At 42.1% G+C, this 23,019-nt stretch overlaps 1 long non-coding RNA gene across 1 annotated transcript; it reads left to right on the top strand.

Annotated features, from left to right (window-relative positions):
* The first annotated feature begins 4,730 nt into the window (after nt 1-4,730).
* On the top strand, nt 4,731-22,536 carry LOC115900486. Its single transcript, XR_004060165.1, has 3 exons — nt 4,731-4,789; nt 16,849-16,915; nt 22,122-22,536. It is a non-coding gene; the product is annotated as an uncharacterized LOC115900486 (long non-coding RNA).
* The last annotated feature ends 483 nt before the right edge of the window (nt 22,537-23,019 follow it).

Genomic DNA, 23,019 nt, shown 5'->3' with positions numbered 1-23,019 from the left:
TATTTTTAAATTATTTTAACAGTTCTTTTTAAGCATAAGTGAAGAAACCATCATGTTAATAAACATAGCGAACATATCTATCACCCCGAAAATTTTCCTCATGCCCCTTTTGAGGAGATCTGGCATTTGGTATTTTCTCATGCCTGTATTCCCAGTACTTTGGGAGGCCAAGGAGGGCAGGTCACTTGAGGTCAGGAGTTCGCAACCAGACTGGCCAACATGGTGAAACCTCATCTCTACTAAAAACATAAAAATTAGCCGGGCGTGGTGGCATGCACCTGTAGTCCCAGCTACTCGGGAAGCTGAGACAGGAGAATTGCTTGAGCCCAGGAGGTAGAAGTTGCAGTGAGCCGAGATCGCACCATTGCATTCCAGCCTGGGTGACAGAGTGAGACTCCATCTCAAAAAAAAAAAAAAAAAAAAAAAGTGTTGGGCTTTGCCCCTATGATATATGAATTGAACTTCCTGCCAGCTTGGGAGAAAGGGATTGCAGAGTCAGATTTACGTTAATTTAAAGAAAAATAAGTAATGTGATGTTTCTTGACCTTTTGAGTTTATGATTGAAAATTCATACTTGCTACAAGCAGCTAGGGACATTTGGGTGGAAGAAAGAGTTTAAAGGTAACAGTGGAAACATGGAGTGGGCAATTAAACATGAGGGCTAGAGCTTCAAGGAGAGGTCAGCACTGGAGGTTGAGGCTTTGGTGGACATTTGCCTGGTGCAAATAGTTAAGACCATGTGAATAGATGAGATCTCCAAAAGAATGAGGGTAGACAAAGAACAGCCCTGGATGTAGGTCCCTTCCTTGGCCTGTGCAATTGAGATGGGTGCAGAAAAAGGAGATAGTAAAGAAGATCTAACCGTGGTGAGGCAGGTGGTGAATTAGTATACACTAATGGTCAGGAAGCCAAGGGAAGAAAGAGTAAGGCAAATAGCATCACATACCTTAGAGAAGAAAAGCAAATTGAGGCTGAGGAGTCATTAGATCCAGTGACTGAGAGATTGCTGATGTCCTAAAATGTGTAATTTCAGTAAAATTGTGGAAACAGAATTCCACTTTAGACATGTAAAGGGAGAGTGGAGATGAAGACAGCTCTGAATAAATATAGATCATTCCAAGAATTTTGCTGTGTAAAGCTGAGAAATGCAGGAAGGGTGTGAGGAGGACCATGAGGAAAAAGTGGAAGGATTTACTGACAGAAAATCCTAGGATGTATGTTTAATAATGACCATCTTCTCCATCCTTAAGTATTACTATTGTAAAATATTTGCCATAATCCAAAAGCTTTATTTTTAGAAAGTTAATTCACTCAATTCACCCACCTAGAATAAAAAGAAATAACATTTGCATTTAAAATGTGTCATAAGCAATGGATGTTGCTTTCAAGCCCTTAATACAAGTGAAAAAATTATGAAAACCTTGCTACTCAGAGTGTGGTCCATGGACCAGCAGCATAAGCATCATCCGGGAGCTTGTTAGAATGAGAAAAGCAGAATCTCAGATCCCATCCCACATCCACTAAACCAAAATGTGCCTTCCTAGGTGATTTGTCTGCATGTTCAAGTTTGAGAAGGAGAGTTGTCAAAAACATTCAGGAATTGTGACATGACTGATACTTTGAGAAGTTCTCTAGGGATCAGACAGCAGAGGAGCAAAACTAGTCTGTCTGGAAGAAATCATCAGTTGATTAGTGAAACATCAATCAGGGATTAATCAAGAAGGATTTGAAAGAGAACAGGAACCTGGCAGCTAGGGAAACTGAGTAAGAGGCTGAATCTAAGAACCAAGCAAAATCTTACAAAAGCAAGATAGACCAGACCTCAACTTTGAGGAGCATAGTCTTTAATGGAAACTTTTTATCCCACTTGGTGATTGCAGGAAACAGTTAATTCCAGCAAGGTAAAGGGTGGTAGGAATGTGGTTGGCAGGAGGTCCCTTTGGGGACTTTGCAGACAAGAACCTCCCTCTGTGACAGCTGGGCATTGCCGTTATCTCAGGCTAGGCTGGCCTCCATACTAGCAGGCCCAGGCTACCTGTGCTTACACCTCTTCCTTCTTCGCTCAGCCTCTGCCTCACTGTGCCATATGGTCAGGCCTCCAAAATCTGCCTTAGCTGTATTCCTCCATCCTCTTTGCTTTTAAAGGTTGAATTTCATCAGGATTTCTCTGAAACTCTTGTTTAAAAGGCTGAATCTTGCCCTCCTACCTCCAAGTCCTCAAGGGACCTGATAGTGAAGGTCCAGGATGGGATCTAGAAAATACATTTGTAATAAGCACCATATGTGATTTTGCTGCAGATGTTTCCAGACTAGATTTGCAGAAGCAGCCTTCCTTCTGCCCCAGTCCTTTGCTGCTCAGGGTCTCACCAATTGAGAGGTGAGGATGTGGAGGCTCTCAGATACATGCTGCATCCTTTGTAATATCTACTCCCTCTCTAACTTCTCCTTTGCAACGTTACTTTTCCAGACTGTGTTCTTCTTCCCCACTCCTTCATCACTCTTTCCCTCTGCGCTCACTACCTTCCAATGACCTTCAGACAGGTACAGGCTACCCATCCACAAATATTCATCCCTCACCAACTCTCACCCACTCTAAATTCCTCTAACATGGTCTCTTTCTTGCTATCTCCAATTCCACTTTTGGAATTCTCCTCTGGATTCCATCCAGCTTGTACTCTTCTCTTCTACAGTTTCTCCAGGTCTCCAATTACTTCTTTGAGGGCATAATAAAAAGCCTCTTTATACTTCGCCTCCTTGACCGCACAGCTGCATCTGCCACTGCCAATCACCCTCTTCTCTGAACACCCTAGCACCGCTGGGATGGGCATGTTCAAGGCTGCACCACACTTTGCCTTTCGACAGAATCAATGAGCCTGGCTCCTCTACTGTAGATAGATCTCAGGATTTAGCAGGTGTTCCTTCTCACTGCCTCAGGTGCTTCCTTTAACCCTCTGGAAATTGTAATACTGCTAGGGAAGCCTAAAAGCTAAATGATCTTCACAATTGATTGTATTAGGATTGTTTGAAGGTCTGATCTTTAAGTCAGGACTGGCTACATGGTGTGCAAGGGCCAGTGCAAAAAGAAAATGTGGACCCTTTGTTTAAAAGGTCTTAAGAAATTTCCAGATGACGGTAGCAAAATTTAAGCCAGGGGCAGGGCTTTTTATTTTTAAGTGCAGAGGCTGTGTAACTGCATAGATCACACGTTCAGAAAGCCGGCTCTGCTGGTGGTTGACCCAGCCTGTTAGCTTGGTGACTCTCAGGACCAGATAAGTTAGTGAGAACATGGTTAAAATTCAGATACACTCATAGCTCACATTCCCAATATACCAGCTAGTTTTCCCAGTGCAACACCCTCCATGGTCACAGTCTTCACTTCTCACCTCTGTGGGCCTTCTAACATGGGCCTCATCATCACCAGAAGGACAGGGGAGCATGAGAATGACACAGCACAGCTACTCACCAAAAGGATGGGAAAGAAAAAGCCCAACAGGGCAGGTCAGAAGCATCATCATCATTGTTGTTTTAATAATTGGAGTACAGAATAGTATAAAACTTAATCCTAAATGCTGTGCTCTAGCTCTTCCCCATTTCCAGTCCCTAAACCCCACAAGACCAGACGAGACAGAAACTGGAATCCAAGCAGCAACAAGCCTCCCTGCTTTCTTTGGGGCAGAGCCAAAAAGAGATAAAGAACGTGTTGTATTAGGCAGCAGTAAACAGGCAAGGGACAAGCAGGCCTTTAATAAAACAGACCTTTATTGGGGCTAAAATGGCCCAGAGCTGACCCCACCCTAAATCCTGGCAGTGTCCAACGACAGGAATTCAGAGGAACAAAAACGCTGGCATTGCCTGCTGCATCCCATGCATACATAACAGAAAGCACTGCAGAGCCTCGCAAGCAAGGAATACATAAATGCCATTATCCAGTCTTTCAGCCAAAACTTATTTTTTAGTCTGGACGACTATGCTATTCTGCTTTCTCTGCCTCCAATTTCTGTCCTGTGACTCACAGGGAGGGCTTTGGGGAAATGAAATATCCCAAGACCTAAAATAGGTCCTTCTCTCTCCCTCTAATATCAGGATGAGTTTCCTAAGGCATTTGTTTCTTCTTTAATTAACCAGGCATGAATGATAATATTGCCTGGGTTGAAGAACTCATCTCTGTCACTGGTAAATATAAATAATGAGCCCTGTTCATAGAAAAGCATGCCAGAATTTCATTGATTAACATCCCGTGCCACAGCCTCTCTTTGAAATTAAAAACACTTTCAATGATACTGAAGAGAAAAGACATTGCACAAAAGAAATATTTCTAAGACAAGGTTGTCATTAAAGCATGCCAGAAATAGAACTGTTTTTATTTAACCATCCTCATTCCTCCCCGCCCCCTCCCTTTCTGGCTGTGAGGCTGCATGCAGTTAAATCACAAGGATTACAGAAAGTAATTTCATCCATTTGAATTTTAGAAGCTTCAGAAGCAGACCTGTGGATAATGCTTAGTTGATGTGTCTCTTTGCCCCCATGACAAGTGATAATTAAGGAAGTGATATGAGCAGATTTAAATTCCAACTGTTTAGTAATTCACAGAATTTGTTGATGTCTTAACTGCCCATCAGATTCTGCCCCACTGCCACTCTCTTAGTCCTGACCCTCATTGTTCTCCCCACACAGCCTCCTAATTGGTCTCCTTGCCTCTAGCTTTAAGCCGCTATTTCGTGGGGACATTACTGCTGGGCAGAATATGAAAACCGGTCATTGGAGGGCCAGAATCACTGCAGACTTGTTTGTAAGTACAGTGGGTTTTTTGGTTTGGTTTGGCTTTTTAGATTTGCAAAGCCTTTAAATGAGTTTAGTGTGCTTGCTACACAGCCTCCTCAGTGTTCCACCTGCAATCTCTTATACGAGATCCTCCACCACGTGACCCCCGTCACTTATGCATCTTGATGTGTCACAGTTCCTTTGCTTCTGTGGCCTCTGGTCCCTTCTGCCAGCCTTGGCCATCTATGCATTGGGCAGGAAGTGCTCTTCAGCCCACCACAAGTCCCTGGCCTTTCCTAGCTCTGCTTGAAATCTAATGACAAAAACCACTTGATTATCTCAATAGATGCAGAAAAGGCCTTCGATAAAATTCAACACCCCTTCATGCTAAAAACTCTCAATAAACTAGGTATTGATGGAACATATCTCAAAATAATAAGAGCTTTTTATGACAAACCCACAGCCAACATCATACTGAATGGGCAAAAGTTGGAAGCATTCCCTTTGAAAGCCACCACAAGGCAAGGATGCCTTCTCTCACCATTCCTATTCAACATAGTATTGGAAGTTCTGGCCAGGGCAATCAGACAAGAGAATGAAATAAAGCGCATTCAAATAGGAAGAGAGGAAGTCAAATTGTCTCTGTTTGCAGATGACATGATTGTATATTTAAAAAACCCCATCATCTCAGCCCCAAATCTCCTTAAGCTGATAAGCAACTTCAGCAAAGTCTTGGGATACAAAATCAATGTGCAAAAATCACAAGCATTTCTATACACCAATAATAGAAAAACAGAGAACCAAATCATGAGTGAACTTCCATTCACAATTGCTACAAACAGAATAAAATACCTAGCAATACAACTTACAAGGGATGTGAAGGACCTCTTCAAGGAGAACTACAAACCACTGCTCAAGGAAATAAGAGAGGAAACAAACAAATGGAAGAACATTCCATGCTCATGGATAGAAAGAATCAATATCGTGAAAATGGCCATACTGCCCAAAGTAATTTACAGATTCAAAGCTATCCCCATCAAGCTACCAATGACTTTCTTCACAGAATTAGAAAAAACTACTTTAATTTTCATATGGAACCAAAAAAGAGCTCATATAGCCAAGACAATACTAAGCAAAAAGAACAAAGCTGGACACATCATGCTACCTGACTTCAAACTCTACTACAAGGCTACGGTAATCAAAACAGCATGGTGGTGGTACCAAAACAAATATACAGACCAATGGAACAGAACAGAAGCTCAGAAAAAGCACCACACATCCACATCCATCTGATCTTTGACAAACCTGACAAAAGCAAGCAATGGAGAAAGGATTCCCTATTTAATAAATGGTGTTGGGAAAACTGGCTAGCCATATGCAGAAAACTGAAACTAGACCCCTTTCTTACACCTTATACAAAAATTAACCTAAGATGGATTAAAGACTTAAAAGTAAGACCTAAAACCATAAAAACTATTGAAGAAAACCTAGGCAATACCATTCAGTACATAGGCATGGGCAAAGATTTCATGACTAAAACACCAAAAGCAATGGCAACAAAAACCAAAATTGATAAATGGGATCTAATTAAACTAAAGAGATTCTGCACAGCAGAAGAAACTATCATCAGAGTGAACAGGCAATCTACAGAATGGGGGAAAAGTTTTGCAATCCATCCATCTGACAAAGGGCTAATATCCAGAGTACAAGTAACTTAAATTTACAAGAAAAAAAAACAAACAAAGCCATCAAAAAGTTGGTGAAGGATATGAACAGACACTCTCAAAAGAAGACATTTATGCAGCCCACAAACAGGAAGAAAAGCTCTTCATCACTGGTCATCAGAGAAATGCAAATAGAAACCACAACGAGATATCATCTCATGCCAGTTAGAATGGCGATTATTAAAAAGTCAGGAAACAAGAGATGCTGGAGAGTATGTGGAGAAATAGGAACGCTTTTACACTGTTGGTAGGAGTGTAAATTAGTTCAACCATTGTGGAAGACAGTGTGGCAATTCTTCAAGGATCTAGATCCAGAAATACCATTTGACCCAGCAATCCTATTACTGGGTATATACCCAAAGAATTATAAATTGTTCTACTATAAAGACACATGCACATGTATGTTTAATGAAGCACTATTCACAGTAACAAAGACTTGGAATCAACCCAAATGCCCATCAGTGATAGACTTGATAAAGAAAATATGGCACATATATACCATGGAATACTATGGAGCCATGAAAAAGGATGAGTTCATGTCCTTTGCAGGGACATGGATGAAGCTGGAAACCATAATTCTCAGCAAACTAACACAGAAACAGAAAACCAAACACCACATGTTCTCACTCATAAGTGGGAGTTGAACAATGAGAACACATGGACACAGGGAGGAGAACCTCACACACCAGAACCTGACAGGGGTGGGGAGCTAGCAGAGAGATAGCATTAGGAGAAATACGTAATGTAGACAACGAGTTGATGGGTGCAGCAAGCCACCATGGCACATGTATATCTATGTAACAAACCTCCACATTCTTCTGCACATGTATCCCAGAACTTAAAGTATAATAAAAAAAAAAAAAAAGAAAGAAAGAAAGAAAAGAAAAGAAAAAGAAAATCCAACTCATCTTTCGAGGTCAAGTTGAAATGTTACCTTCTCTATGAAGTGTCTGTTATGTTTTGTAGTCAATCTAGTGTAGCAGAGAAAGCAAGGACTCTGACATCAGGCAGACCTGAGTTTGAATCCTACCTCTTTCCTTTATCAGGTCCAAGAGCTTAGCTATTTTCTTAATATCTTTGAAGCTCCACCTATTGATTTGTAAAATGAGAGTGATTTATACTGCAGGTACTTATTATTATCATTATGTGCTTTGCTCCTTCTTTTCTTTTTCTTTTTTCTGTTGCCCAGCCTGGAGTGCAGTGAGCAATCTCGGCTCACTGCAACCTACGACTCCTGGGTTCAAGCGATTCTCCTGCCTCAGCCTCCCGAGTAGCTGGGACCACAGGTGACCACCACCACACCTGGCTAGTAGAGATGCAGTTTCATCATGTTTCTCAGGCCAGTCTCAAACCCCTGGCCTCAAGCAATCCACCCACCTTGCCTTCCAAAAGTGCTGGAATTGCAGGCATGCTTTGCTTCTTTCACAGAATATTGTATAGCACTTTCTACATTTGTCTTTTAATATGATATTTGTGCATCTCTCTTCCTCCTCCACTGAATCACAGCACTGGGCTGTCATCTGTTACATCATTGCATTTCCACAGTGCCCTGCATGGACCTCGTACTTTGGCACTCAGTGGACATTTATTAAGTGTGTGTTTTTGTTTAAATTGTCTGCTTTGCTGTAATGAAACGGACAGTCATTTGCTTAGCTAATAACCCATAGGAGAGACAGGCCTGAAAACTTTGTCAGTTCATACCTGTACTTCTTTACATTCCTCATTTTTAGATTTTTACTCATATGATTTAGATTTTGACCCCCCAAATTATGATATAGTGGTAATAACTTATTACTTGTGTGTGTGTGTGTGTGTGTGTGTATATATATATATATATATATTTAAATTTTATTGTAGTTATATAGGGTTTCCTATTAGTCAGGAAGAAGTGTAAGTGCTTCACATACATTTCATGTATAAATCTTACAACCACCCTAGGAGGTAGATACCACCCTAATCCCCACTTTACAGATGAAGGAACTGAGGCTTGGAGGGATGAAGGTTAAGTGATTTGACTAAAGTCTTGCAGCTGGCACCTGGTGCGCCTGGAGCCAAACCCAGGAATTCTGGCTCTGGAGAAGAAGATTCTTACCACTAGCGAGTAATGACTTTGACATACTATCACCAGATAAACCAGAAAGCAAAAAGTTAATGGAAATGATCTAATTGGTTACTGATTCACACACACAAAATAACCTAGTTCAACTGATGTTCTGGTTAGTTAGATCTCCAGGTGCCCATATGTGAGTCTGTGTGAGAGTAAAAATGACTGACAGAGTTTTTGCCCACCCAGCTGCTCCTGTGGCCTCTGGCAGGTAGTGCTGGGTCTCCTGAAGGCCCCTTCTCACCTCTCCTGTAGATCTAGATGTAACTTGCCAAGAAAAGCAATTGTAGGACACAAATGTGTGCAGCAGCAGGGAGACACCCTGGCCAGAGATCCAGATCCCTGCAGAAGCAAAAGTCTCCAGAAGCGGAGGAAGAGGATGTCTGCCACAAACTCCTAGCTCGGTCGATGACAACCAAGATGGTTTGGTCCTGAAAATGCCTCAAAACTCAGAGTTGAAATTTTTTGGAGGATTCATGGAGTTGACAGAAGCAGCCTCAGCCTTGAAGAGCACATGGCCATTCTATGGCTGTGAAAACCACCCATGCTCATTCCTCTGCCCCAGGAGCTCCAGACATACCCACTGGCAGTATGCTGCCACTTCTGTTCCAGATTCAAAGACCATAGGATGCCATTTCCATATTGTAATCTATGGTAGTGCTTCTCAACCAAATGTGCAGACAAATAACCTGGGAGTCTTGTTAAAAATGTAGATTCTGACCCAGTAGGTTTGGGGTTGCCTGAGATTCTGCATTTTAAAAAAATAGAGATAAGGTCTTGCGATGTTGCCCAGGCTGGTCTTAAACTCTTGGGCTCTAGGATCTTCCTACCTCAACCTTTCAAAGTGTTGGGATTACAGGCATGAGCCACTGAGCCTGGCCAGATTCTGTATTTGTAAGAAGCTTCTGGGTGATATTGATGCTGCTGACCCAGGGATTACATTCTGAGTTGCAAGAGTCCACGGATACGAGCCTGTAATGTGTTAAGGTGCATTGCAAATCTTTAAAATGTCTGTAATACATAACATTTCCAGGATTTATTTGCCCAAGGGACCTATTTTAGTAGAACATCTATTCAAACCTCTATTAGTTAATTAAGATTAAGGTTTAATTTTGAGTAACATAAAATCCAGAGTAGCTGACATTTTTCCTTTACACATAAAAGAAATCTAGATAGTCTAGGGTTGGCCATGGCCCCAGACGGCCTCAGGAACCCCGTCTCCTTCTGTTGCATTGTTCTGCCTTCCACAGCTTGTAGCTTCCACATCCATATCCAAGATGGCTGCTCCAGTTTCAGCCATTACAAACACAGCAAGAACAAAGAAAGACAGCAGAAGGACATATGCACTCTCCTTTCCAATGATACTTGCAAAGAGTTGCACACACTACCTATGCTTTCGTATCATTGTCCAGAAACTCATCACATGGCACAGGTACAAGGAAGACTGGCCAATGTGGTCTGCATTCTGAGTACCCATATCCACATCCAAAAATCGAGGGCACTAGTACCGAGAAAGGAAGGGGAGTGCATATTCCCCTTACACGGTCTCTTAAAGAACTAGTAAAAATAGGGAAAGAAGTGATGCTCTGGTCTGACCCCTTCATTTTGCACAACTGGTTGGCAAATGTCCATATAAGCATCTGAGTCTCTTAGCTGCTCTTCCACATCTTGCTCAATTACTCCATGGTTCCTCTTCAGATGACATCCTTCCTATCCCTGGTGGCCGAGAGGAGACCCTAGGAAGTCCCTGTCTTGGCTGTTTGAGAGCTGTAGCCCTGTCGGGAGCACCTGATTGATAGACTACTCTGCCTGGCTCCCATTGGGCTCAGAGCATGCATTAGTGTCACAAAAGACAGTCAAGAGCACTGGAGAATAAAACCATGGTCCATTATTTTGTACACATCTGTACAGGCATCAAAAAGTTATTATATGTATGCAGTTTTATAGTGAACCCAGTCTTTGTGATAGCATTTCTGTGAGTTTCTCAATTCTTCATCTTTGCTTCAGTGTCTTCGAATATCAGTGACCTGCCATGGGAGGAAGGTAGGCTCATTCTCCAACACTGAATCATCATGCAAAGTCCGTTATCATTTACTGCTGAGATTGCTTACTAAATAAGAAAAGAATAAAATGGGATCTGGGGAAAGGCAGATTTAATATTTGTTGACTGCCCCCATGTGCCAGGCATGAGGCTTGGTGTTCATATACTTATCTTTTCATGTTAATTACAATTTATGACACAGTCTGGTAATGACCAAGCTGAGAGAGTTCAAGCAGGTATCTACGCCTCTAAAATCCATCTCTTTTTATCAAAACAGAAAACAGGAGCAGCCTTCTGTGCAGCTAACTCTCTTTGTCTCCCTGATCTAGCCTTCCCCCTACCACATTCTTTCACACATTGACTTTGTGTTCATCTTTTCCTAGTAATTAGTAAATTATAACCCCCGCATCTCAAATTCTTGACATTCATTTGCTGTTTCCCAGTAATTCATTCCATTTGGTATTTGCCTTGAAAAAGGATCCAAAGTGCTGGCTAATGCAGCACGCACTCCCTTGCCTGGATGCAGCCCTCCACCTCATTTATCACATTGAGCCGCTGGTCCTGAAGTCTGACAGGCAATTCAGGCTTTCTGAATGCAATTCAGGCATTGATTTTAATCTATAAAGCTTTCGCGTCTGGGTCCTGGCTGCCATGGAAATGAAATAGCTTCTTGGATACTTTTCCACATGCTGCTAACTATTCTGATATGCAGGGTTTTGAGAGAGATTTCTGTACTTCTGATGTACAAATGTCCAATACGAATAGCCTCGTAACTTTAACCATCATTGCGAAACGGAAGGGAAATCCCAAACAAGGACAAATACGTGGCGCTCACTTACACTCATGGTCCTAGGCAATGAATTTATTGATAACAATATCTGGCTAAAAACAAATTTTAAAATACAGACCACAAGGTGGCAAACACATTTGGTTTTCAAACAGGAAATCTCAAAGCCCAGGAGGACACTGGGTACGAGAAAACCAGTGGAGAAGCACGATGTTTAGACTTTGGTGTGTAGTCTGATTTTCTCTCACCCACACAGGGGAAGTTGGTGGCAAGGAAATGATGCTAAGATGTATGCTTTGTCAAGGTGGGGACAGGAAGAGCAAAAACTTGGTGCTTACACTAAAAGTATGGTGGCAGGAAATGAGCTGTCATTTCAAGCCATGGAAAGACATGGGGAAACTTAAATGCGCATGATCAAGTGAAAGAAGCCAATCCAATAAGGGTCCATACTGCATGATTCCAACCGTAGAATCTTCTGGAAAAGGCAAAACTGTAGAGACAATGAAAACATCAATGGAAGCCAGAGGTTAAGAGAAGAGAGGGTTGAATAGGCGACCCAGAGAGGATTTTGAGAGCAGTGGAAGAAGCTATTCTGTGTGATATTACAATGGAGGATACATGTTATCATGTATTTGTCCAAACCGTGGAATGGACGACACTAAGAATGAACCCAAGTGTAAACTGTGGACTTTGGATGATAACGACGTGTCAATGTCACAGATGCACCACTCTGGTGGGGAGTACTGGTCATGGGGGAGGTTGTGCATGTGTTGGGGCAGGGAGTATACAGGAAACAAGTCTCTGTACCTTCGTCTCAATTTTACTGTGAACCTAAAACTGCACTAACAAAAAAAAAAAAAGAGAGAGAGAGAGAGAGAGAGAAAAGTCTTAAAAAAAAAAAAAAAAGAAAAAAAGAAAAACCCCCAAAAAACAAAAGTGCAGTGGCAGGCAGTGTGCCCAGGGAATATGACACCACTTTTGTTCCAGTCGGCCCTAGAGGCTGGGAATAGGGGAGGATGACGGGAACTGTAAAGGGGATTTAAACGCTTCCACCACAGTTCTGCTTTCATTCTCTTCCCCAGAAGGTTCTGGCTGGCTGCCCTTACTGCTCACGTGGCTTTCATTCCAAAACGCAATTCCTCACTTCAGCTTTTTAAATTCTGATGACACTGGCATTAGCAAAGAATGTGACAAAGCAGTTGATATGTTGACATATATCCCTAAAAGGATAGAGCTTTAATTAAAAAAAATTAAGAACGTGTCCAAAAGACAGAAACTTAAGTAAAAGCAGAAACAGAAAAGGATGACTCTGAGGCATTTTCAAGTAGCAGATGATGGTTGAATTCACTCGTGGAGCTTTATTTTGCCGTGGAAGAAGGCTGTTAGACCATGACTTATCATATGGAGAGAGCTGGGTGAAACATAGAGTTAATTGAGTCCCTGAAACAGAACTTCATATAAAATGTTCAGTGGCACATGTAAGTTAGGGGGCGGATGCCAGTCCCTGCTCTCACGAGCAGTGAAGCATAAACTCAACTACAGTTTTTCAGGAGTTTCCCCTGTCCTTTTCCAATTATCCAGCTCTGTTTAGAAAGTGAAAATTCTTCCAACACTAAGAAATACAAGTTTAATATCATAAGTATACTTTTTAGGGTCTGGTTTCAGCAAAACCCAGCCAGGCCAGGAGATGAAGCTGCCATCAGCTGGCGTCAGGTCAATGCACACAGACATTTTTTTCCAAACTACAAACTGTGGTTGTTTGTGTGATATCAAAACAATTGTACGATTAAGTCAGTTCCATCAAGAATCCCTCATGGCAGTTGCTTGGGATGTAAACAGAGACTGACCACATTTTTCCTTTTCAAATGTGAATTGGGTAGCCTTAGATGTGTTATCTAGGAGTGACCAGCAGGCAGGAAAGGTAAGCTACCTTTACATTTTGACAATTCCAAGCAAAAACCAACATCCTTGGCTCTTATGTGGCTTTGGTGCCTGTTGTCCCTGCCACAGGCCCTCCTTAAGCTCAAGTCCTCCCCATTGTCAGGTCAGCACAGTGGGCACTTGCCCATGCTCACCAGCACTTTATAAGTTCAAGTTTGTAACAAGCCCCCTTCAACTCCACCATCGTGGATTGCTCACAAGCATCCTGGAATATACCCAGCAGCGATGAGACATTGTCCCAGCCCTTCAGGAGCTCCCGGCAATACTGTTCTCTCAAGCCAACTGCCTTATTATCAGGAATGGCAAAACAGGGTTATAATATTGGGACTCATACCTGTTTTCTCCCAGGAAAAAACTCTGTGCTCCAATTCCCATCCAGATTCTTGGATGTAACAGACACCAACTGAAGCTCGCAGTGACTTTTCCTTAACTGAGAACAGCAAGGACTCAGCGAGATGGAACTCCAGGGCTGTGCCTGTTTTACACGACCCTGTTCCATGCATATCTGACAGATCCAGAGGAGAATGAACCCAGGGTGGATTGATCAAGACTTCACCTCTCTATCCACAATCGATCACCCCAGGAGTAGGTAACAATGTTAGCTATTTCCCTGCAACTAGCAATTGCCCTTTAAAATGGTCAGAAACTTCAACTGGGACACCTGATCTGGGAAGGCCAGACTCATTAGATTATTTCCACAGAGTTGGAATTAAAAGAAGAGGAGCATCTCCCCTCTGGGGGTAGAAGCAACAGGACATAAGACTTTAACTCTGTGAACAATCCTGTTCCCCGATGGGCTGAATGCTGGTCCCGCTTCAAGGCAGTGATGCCTCTGCTCTTCAGAGAGAAGTAGAGATGAGAGACCGAGACAGAGAGCCCTGGGGACATTTGATCACTGGGTCATTTGATCACTGGGTCAGAGCTGCCCCTTCCACGCTTTATTGGCAGTTATATGAGGTACCCCCTTATTCCTCCAATAAATTCTCTTTTTGCCTGAGCTAATTAACATTTGCTATAACTTGCAGGCAAAGCGACACATTGGCAAATTTTCTTGCCCTGACGGCTGGCCTGTCCCATAATTAAATGACCCTTCCTATGTTTTTTGGCTCAAATCATCCATGTGTCCCTCTTTCCTAAAGGCTGCCTCTGAGTCACAGCCTGGTGCATGAACCACCCAGGTGCTCAAGATTCCTGGAGACTCCACTCCCTTGTGACACTCAGCTCACTGGAATTCTCCTCTGCTATGGCCCACATTCTTACCTTCTCTCTGTGATTAGAATTCTGGACCTTGGTTCAATACCTTTCCATCCTATTACATCCTTTCTCTGTGGTTGCTTGCAATTTCTGGCAGATGATGGTGCAAAACTGGCAGATGTTCCCCGTCTTCAATCAAGGATTGTGAACTTCCCTGTCCCCAGGAATTTTAAGTAGTAGCCTTTCTTCCTCCTTTCCCTTTCCTCTTTTAGCATTAGACCTGAAGCCATGGACAATTAAAAATTATCTCCCCTTTCTAGAAATCTGAGAGACTCCTACTTTAAGACCTTATTTTGAAACATTTGACATTGATTTCGATAGACATTAAGAGATCTTATTTCTAAAATCTATATATAGAGGCCCTTGACATTCTCAGATTTAATTCTCATCATCTCCCCATGTAGCAGATATATTTTAGGCTGCAGAGCATTTGAATTTCTTTCTGGGTGGGCTCAGTGGTTCCTGCCTGTAGTCCCAATACATGGAGATGCTAAGGTGGGAGGAATGCCTGAAGCCAGGAGTTCGAGGCCAGCCTGGGCAGCATAGCAAGATCCTGTATCTACAAAAATAAAAAATAAAAATAAATAGCCAGGTGTGGTAATGTGTGCCTGTAGTCCCAGTGACTTGGGAGGCTGAGGCAGGAGGATTGCTTAAGCCCGGGAGTTCCAAGTTGCAGTGAGCTATGATCGTGCCACCGCACTCCAGACTGAGTGACACAGTGAGACCCTGTCTTTAAAAATAATAAAAATAATAAAAATAAAAAATAAAAAAAAGAATTTATTTCCTGTGGCTGTAGACAAAATTCACTTTCTCCTGTAGAAGCCGAAAATGCTGATATTCACTTTTCCAGCCTTACTTGCTACTAGAACCTACACACCCAGAGTAGGCTTGGCCCATCAGAGGCACACATCTGGGGCTTAGAATCAGAAGCTAATTAGGCAAAGAAGGAGGAATCATGGATTCTCCATCTGTTAGTGGCAGCAAAAGTGGCAACAACATCCAGTCTGTGGGACAGTCATGGCCACGGTGCCCACCATGGTGGACCAGTGGGGTCCAGTGCCCACCGGCAGAGGCAGCAGTGTCTGAACGGGACAACTGTGACATTGATCTTGACTGTGGTCTGGCTGCCCAGGCCCACTTTTTGCCCGCCACTGTCTAAATCTGGTTCTCCAGCCTCCCCGCAAGGATTCTGTATGTCTCCCGTGTCCTTTCAACACATCACTTTTTTATTTATGTTGCTCATAGCAAGAAACCTGGAATGGTCCACCCTTGTAGGGTTCACTATAGGCAGTCATTTAGTTTTTCCTTGTGGTGCAAATTTTGAAATAGGTAGTCTGGAAGGCTGATATTAAGAGCTGGTCACTTCACTAGTGAGTGAGCCTAGCAGATCCCCAGTTCTGTGACTCAGTACAACTTTAGTTTTTCCCTGTGAGATGATAAAAGATATATATTCCTTTTGGGATGGGCATGAAGCATAACTGTTCAATTGAAGCTGTGGGAGAAGTGCAGAGAAAGGGAGACATAGTTCTTACCTAGAAAGTAACTTTATAAATGACTTAAGTCCTGTGCATAAAATATTGTCAAAGGTGTGACAGGATCCTTTCCAGTTGGTTTTTTTTCATTTTATGGGGGAAACTATATTCTGTAGTGATCATGTGACTATTCGGTTTATCAACTAAACCAGGGTAACACTGACAGTGAAAGGGGATGCTATATTAATAGCATTACTTATTTGGTATTCCATTAGAAACACTAAGATAACAGATATAATGGTCACCCTAAGTGGTAGAGTGGAGATTGGAGATTCTAGATGGTCTTGGAGTCTCTCAGGCACTGAGCTATCTATGGTGGTGCCTGCCTCACAGCACTCTCTCCATGTTCCTCAATCACATTCTAATTCTTTCTCTTCAGGACCAGTGCTGGAGACTGACAGGTGTCAGCCTGCCTGCCCCTCGCCCACACTTCCCTATTCATGCAACTGGCAATCCATTCTAGATTTGCACACATTTCTACAGATGCAATTTCCATAGCAACAGCAGGACTCTATAAAAAAGGCACCTGAGCGATGCTCAAAGATAAATCACCCTCTTTCAGAGTCCTCCACCCTAGGGAATACAGGCTACCGCAACTTAGAATTTCTTAGTTCATTTTCACATATAGAAATATGTACATTTCTAATCCCAGTTTACTGTCTTTCAGTTTAATTAATTATAAACATTTTAACCTCTTTTTTTAGGCCAGAAGATAAAGAGAGATGCTTGCTGCACAACAGTGGTTCAGAAGTGTTTTAATGAACTAAGAAGGTAGGAGGAAAAGAAGTCTCATGTTAGGAGTGCCTACTATGCACCAGGCACTTTTACCTAAATTATCTCCTTTTCATAGAAACCCAGACAGAACAAGGACACCTCTGCAGCACAGGCTGAGCTCATGCTAAAATGGCAAATTTTATGTACAACATCCCACTCCCATATCTCATCACCAAGGAAGCCAGAGAAAAAGAGGGTCTGCATCGGGGAAGGGGTAGGAGTGGGAGGGGTGGGTGGCAGGACTGCCAGTTGGGGAGCTGGAAACACAGGGCTCAGGCTGGAGGTTCTGTTTCCAAATCATTCATCTCATCAGAGCAGTGGGGAAGGAGGTGGGAATTAATGATATTGATTTATTTTCTTATCTGAGGAGAAAGATGCCCTGAAAGCAAAGGTTATTGAGTAATTGGGCCTTGCTTCCTTGAACCTACCTGTCAGCCCCAATGAAGTCTCTCCTCCTTTTTTAATTTAAATAAATCTCTGCACAATGCTATGATTTTAAAAAAACTTAGTAATTGTTTAGCTCCCTACAAGAATCTTTCAATTTTCACGATTTCAGGGTCTTCTTTGTTTGATTGGTCTTTGTGCTTTGGAGCAGATATGAAAAAGGCTTGTCTTACCTGTACTTGAAAATTCAATTCATTCATTTGTCATTCATTTATTCACACAAGAAGTATTCCCTCATCTCCTTTTTGGCCTAGTCATGCGGCTTTGGGCTGAGAAATGCACACAGTCATGGGTCTTACTCTCCTAAACTTGTCATCGAATTCAAAGAAAGAAATGAACTAGTTCACTATACAATTATGTGACTACAAACTATATAAGGGCAATGAACAAAAAAGTACATGACAATATTAGAAGTGCAAGGGGTGGCTCTTGTTCCTACATTGTCCCACCATTAAGATCTATCCATTTGAAAAACGCATATCTTAGGGCATAAATCGCCCAACTCATAGCATAAATAAGGTCAATCAGATTGTTTCCCTCCAAGTGGGTTCATGAGATCAGTGTGCTGAGGAAGTGGGAGGATTTATGGAATCAATGAAAAGTAAAGGAACGTAGGACATCAATTGGTGGGCAGACCTGGTTAGGAGTTCCAAACATCCTCACTGTAGCGAGAAAGCACCAGGTGCCAGAGAGAGAGGGAGAGGGACACAAAATGAGAGGCTGAGAACACAAGGAAATAGATCTGTCCTAAGGAGGACTTTACCCAACGCTGCACATACCTAGACAAAGGGCAAATATAAGGTATAGGGAATGATCTTTAATTCATTGGTCATTAGTACCCAAGCTACTCAAAGCTAATTTTCAATAACTTCATGATTAATAACAGACACAAATGTTTGGCATTTTCTCTGAAATCAAGCGGCATCTTTTTATTAGAGATTTTCCAGATGGCTGTGTTTGATGCTGCCAACTATCCCAGATGGAGAGGGTTTCCTCACCTGCACCCAATCTGTACCTCTCTCCAGTTGTTTCCTGTCAAGCTTGGACTCCTGAATGAGATAACACTGGAAATGGTTGAGTTAAATGAACACTTGTTATTTCCAGTTATGACTTAATCCCTGATAATGATTTCTATCTGGTTTTATCCTTAATCCCTTTCTGTTCATTTACCTTAGTGAATCAGATCAAATGATTTATAAACTCAATGTTTCTCTCCCATTTTCCTTTATTTTAGCCAGAAGCCTAAGCCACAGCTAGGTATGAGAAGCCAGTCCCCAGGGTTGCTTTCCCCTGGGCTTCTACTTGGCTCTGCATATTCCTCTGGATAAAAACAACACCCAAAATGATGGCTCAGCCAATGCTGTTTTATCAGCCTAGAGGCAGAAGTGAAAAGAGAGTCCCCTGGAGCTATTTGTCATCCATTTGCCCTTTCCATCAGAGTCTCTATTGCCAGGTCTCGAAGAAGGGTATGTGGACCCTCCACTAAGCCCATGTGAAACTCCTCCCTGAGTTGAGGGAAGGGAATGTGCAAATGCTTTCCCAATTTGGGGTCAGTTGGGACAGTTTCTGCAAGGGCAATTATCTTCTCCTCCATAAAGAACTAATGTGGATTTCCTCTAAAATGTTCCCTTCTCATAACTCAGTCAAGAATCTGAACTTTCTCTTGGAGTCTGAATCTCAGTGGGATTTGGTTTTCCGCAGATTGGAACCTTTGTATGTAATTCAACTTCATTTTGATTTAAGAAATGTCAATGAGCTTCCTCTATGTGCCTGGGTTTGAGTGATCCTGGGACTGTAGGACTGTGTCTACATTTCATTTACAATGTACCTTGGCCATAGCCTCGGCAAACCAAAGTTTATCAGTTGTTCACGTTTAAGGCAACTTCTCTGCTTTCAGAAAATTTATAATCTGGCAGAAGAGATAACAGCAAGCACACACAAAACAATACATAAAGTAGTATGGTACAACGGGAAGTGTTTTAGGCTGGAATTTAAAAGCTCACATCAGAGTAGTAGTTCTGCCATCTATAGATGGTAACTCAACATTTCTTTACTTCTCCAAACCCCAAAATTTTCATCTGTAAGGTGAAGTTGAACTAGATAGTATCAGAGGGCTCCCTATGGCCTCTACCTATGATCATATTCAAAATATCTTCTCTTGTCTCCATCTTCACCACTGCTCCCATCCAAACTACCACTCTCTTGTTTCTCTACATCTGTAAAATTTCCTAGCCTGCTTCCAGTCTTGCTATCCTAGAATTCATTATTGCAGTCAGAGTAATCTTTTGAAAATACGAATCATATCTTTCTACATGCCTCCCCCCAACCTAAAATCCTCCAACAGCTTCCAACTGCCCTCAGAAGACACCATAAGCTGCACAGGTGGCCTTCCATGCCCGCCATAACCTGACCTTTCCTCCTGTGCTCTCTGACCTCACAGATTGGGTGTGTGCGGGAGTGTGTTCTCGTCCTCACTCACTATGCTCTTACCACTTCTTTGCCCAAACCATATCCCAACTAATTCTACCTGCTCTTCCATCTAGAAAATTTCCTTTTCAATGGACTCATATTTTCTGGTCTTTTTGCTCCAGGCACACCTAATTCTCTCTCTATCCCTCGAAGTACAACCGGGGGACCAATGAGATAAGCAGGAGAAATCAAGATTGGATTCTAGTCCAATCGAGAAATTAAGTCGAGAATGACATTAAGGTTTCTAATTTGGGAGACTAATGAAGGCTGGAACATAAAAGAGAAAGAGCCGGTTTAGAACCTGTGAAAGAAATTTCCAGTGGATAGTTTATTAAATCTTCACCCTTCTTTAGATTCCTGTCCCTTACCTAGGACATGTAGCCTTCTTTTTTCAGGAAGAAGATGGTAGGCATAGTTAAAGCTAAGCTGGTTGCTATGCTCTGTGTCTGGTCTATTTAGCCAATGCTCTTTTCTATTAGTCAGTGCTCAGCTGATCCAGGTGTTAACAGTTTTCAATATCACAGCTACTAGTGCTCTTTCAACTGCCATGCTTCCCCCTCTGAACTTTCCCTTGCTGTATGCTAGAAGGTCATCCCCAAGAAGGGCTTCTCAACATTTTCCTCCCTGGGACCTTTAAAGGCTGAAACTCCTGGATTTGAGGGTTTAGAGCCATCCAAGAAACAGGCTGAATTTATTTGAAAGCTCTTCTCTTAAATCCTTACAATTCATGAAAATTTATATTCTGCTTCACAAGAAATCTATACTTGTTTCAATGTAGAAATAATGTTTAAACGTACTATCAAGCATCACAGTTTAGAGAATGAGCTTCAAAGTCAGAAAGGTCAGAGTTTGGTTTGCGGCTTTGTCAATTACTTGTTGTTGGACCTGGATCAAGTTCTTTGACCTCTTAGGGCCTCTGTGTCCCTCATGTGGTTGTTGACCACGTGGTCAATGTTCCATAGATTTAGCACCCTGAGGGCCAGAGTCTGTCTTCTCTTCATTTATGTCTCCCACACAGAGACCAGAGGAGTGTCCTGTCCACAGAAGGCCCTTGTTGTGTGTTCATTCCTCTACATCAGACATAAGTGCACCTATGGTTATCCCATTTTTACCACTAGATGGAGAGCATGTATCCTAGAAGTTTTAATCCATTAGTAAGTGAGAGAGCAAACATTTGTCTGTCTTGTCTTCACCAAATCAACTTATTGAATGATGACAGCATCATTAAAACTAGTTCTCAATAAATGCAATTATAAGGTAACTTTATAACTTTCAGAACTATTTCTTCTTCTTCTTTTTTTTTTCTTCTTTTTTTGGGAGTGTCTCACTCTGTCACTCAGGCTGGAGTGCAGTGGTGCTATCAATGCTCACTGCAGCCTTGACCTCGTGGGCTCACATGATCCTCCCACATTATCCTCCAGAGTAGCTGAGACTACAGTTGCATGCCACCACTCTCAGCTAAATTTTTTTTGTATTTTTTGTAGAGACAGGTTTTGCCATGTTGCCCAGGCTGGTCTCGAATTCCTGGGCTCAAGTAATCCACCTGCCTCAGCCTCCCAAAGTGTTGGGATTACAGGCATGAGCCACTGCGCCCAGCCTCAGAATTATTTATGCTTAAAGTAATGAAAAGGTGAAAGCAAAGGAGAAACATTAACTTCAGGATAGTGGCTACCTCTGGGAATGGAATAAATTGGAATTGGATAGAAGGAGGAAACTCCAAATGTATCTGGCAGCTTATTTCGTACTTAAGAATAGGCGGTGGTTCATGCCTGGAATCCCAGCATGAGGCAGGTGAATCACTTGAGGCCACACGAGGCGGGTGAATCACATGAGGCGGGTGAATCACAGGAGTTCGAGACCAGCCTGGCCAATGTGGTGAAAGCCCGTCTCTACTAAAAATACAAAAATTAGCCAAGTGGGCTGGCACATGCTTGTAATCCCAGCTACTTAGGAGGCTGAGGCAGGAGGATCATTTGAATCCAGGAGGCAGAGGTTACAGTGAGCTAAGATAACATACTGCACTTCAGCCTGGGCAACAGAGTGAGACCCTGTCTCAAAAATAAATAAATAAATAAAATCTACAAAATGTCCCAAAATGTTAACTTTGGGTGAATTCTGGGTGGTAGGGGAGAAAACTTAGATGTCTCATTACTTTCTGTATTTCTCTGTTTGAATTTTTTTGTAATTGCAAATGTTGTTTAAGTGGGGGAAAAACTCAAAGGTAAAATTTATGCTTACTGTGTCTAGCTCTATTTATACTGCCTAACGAGCTCTCTAATGTTCTCCTTAGAGATATACAATTTGCAAAAGAAAACAACAACAGAGCAAAAACCATACGGATGTCTCTCTGCTTGGGCTCTCATCTTGCCACCTTTCTACTGAACTTATATTTTGCCCTCAAGTTAAGTCTTTTTAATGATCATAGCTTAACTCAATTGCTAATTAGCTCTTGTCTCCAAATTGTATTGTTTTCAACTAATCTGAAAGATGAAGAAAAGTTGTCTCCATACATCTCTTCAGGTTGGTATTCCATGTAACAAACTACCCCAAAATGTAATGGCATAAAACAACAATTTTATTAGGTTCATGGACTGTGTGGGGTAAGAATTTGGACAGAATACAGTGGGGATACTTTGTCTCTGTTCCATGATATATGGGGTCACAACTTGGGGGTAACTTGACAGTGGGGAGTAACTTACTTGATGACTGGGACAAAACTCATTGGAAGGTGTATTCACTCCCGTGCCTGGTTGTTGATACTGGCTCTTGACTGACACTTCAGCTGGGGCTGTCTACAGAGTCGTCCACTCATTACAATCAAGTCCCTATAGTTGGCTCAGATTCCCAGGGAGAGGGTACAGACTCCCACCTCTCAATGGGAAGGGTGTCAAAGAATTTTCATGCATATTTTAAAACCCCCACAATATCCTTTTAACTCTGTTGTTACAATGAAGTGGGCTGATAAGTCTGGACCCCACTTTCTCTTTGTTTACTCAAGTAATCCATAGAGGGAACATTTAAGTGTATCCACTAAATTGTCTGGGAACATGTTTGATCAAGTTATAGCAGCTCAGATTATAAACTAATAAGAATATTTATTTTATCAATCCTATTCCTTGTGAAAGCAGACTAGTTTTATAAAAATGACCAATCAACATAAAGGTAAACATCATAAATAGCTCATAGAA

The sequence above is a fragment of the Rhinopithecus roxellana genome, chromosome 11, assembly GCF_007565055.1.
Source record: "Rhinopithecus roxellana isolate Shanxi Qingling chromosome 11, ASM756505v1, whole genome shotgun sequence".
Lineage (NCBI taxonomy): Eukaryota > Metazoa > Chordata > Mammalia > Primates > Cercopithecidae > Rhinopithecus > Rhinopithecus roxellana.
This window is presented reverse-complemented; position numbering and strand designations above follow the sequence as displayed.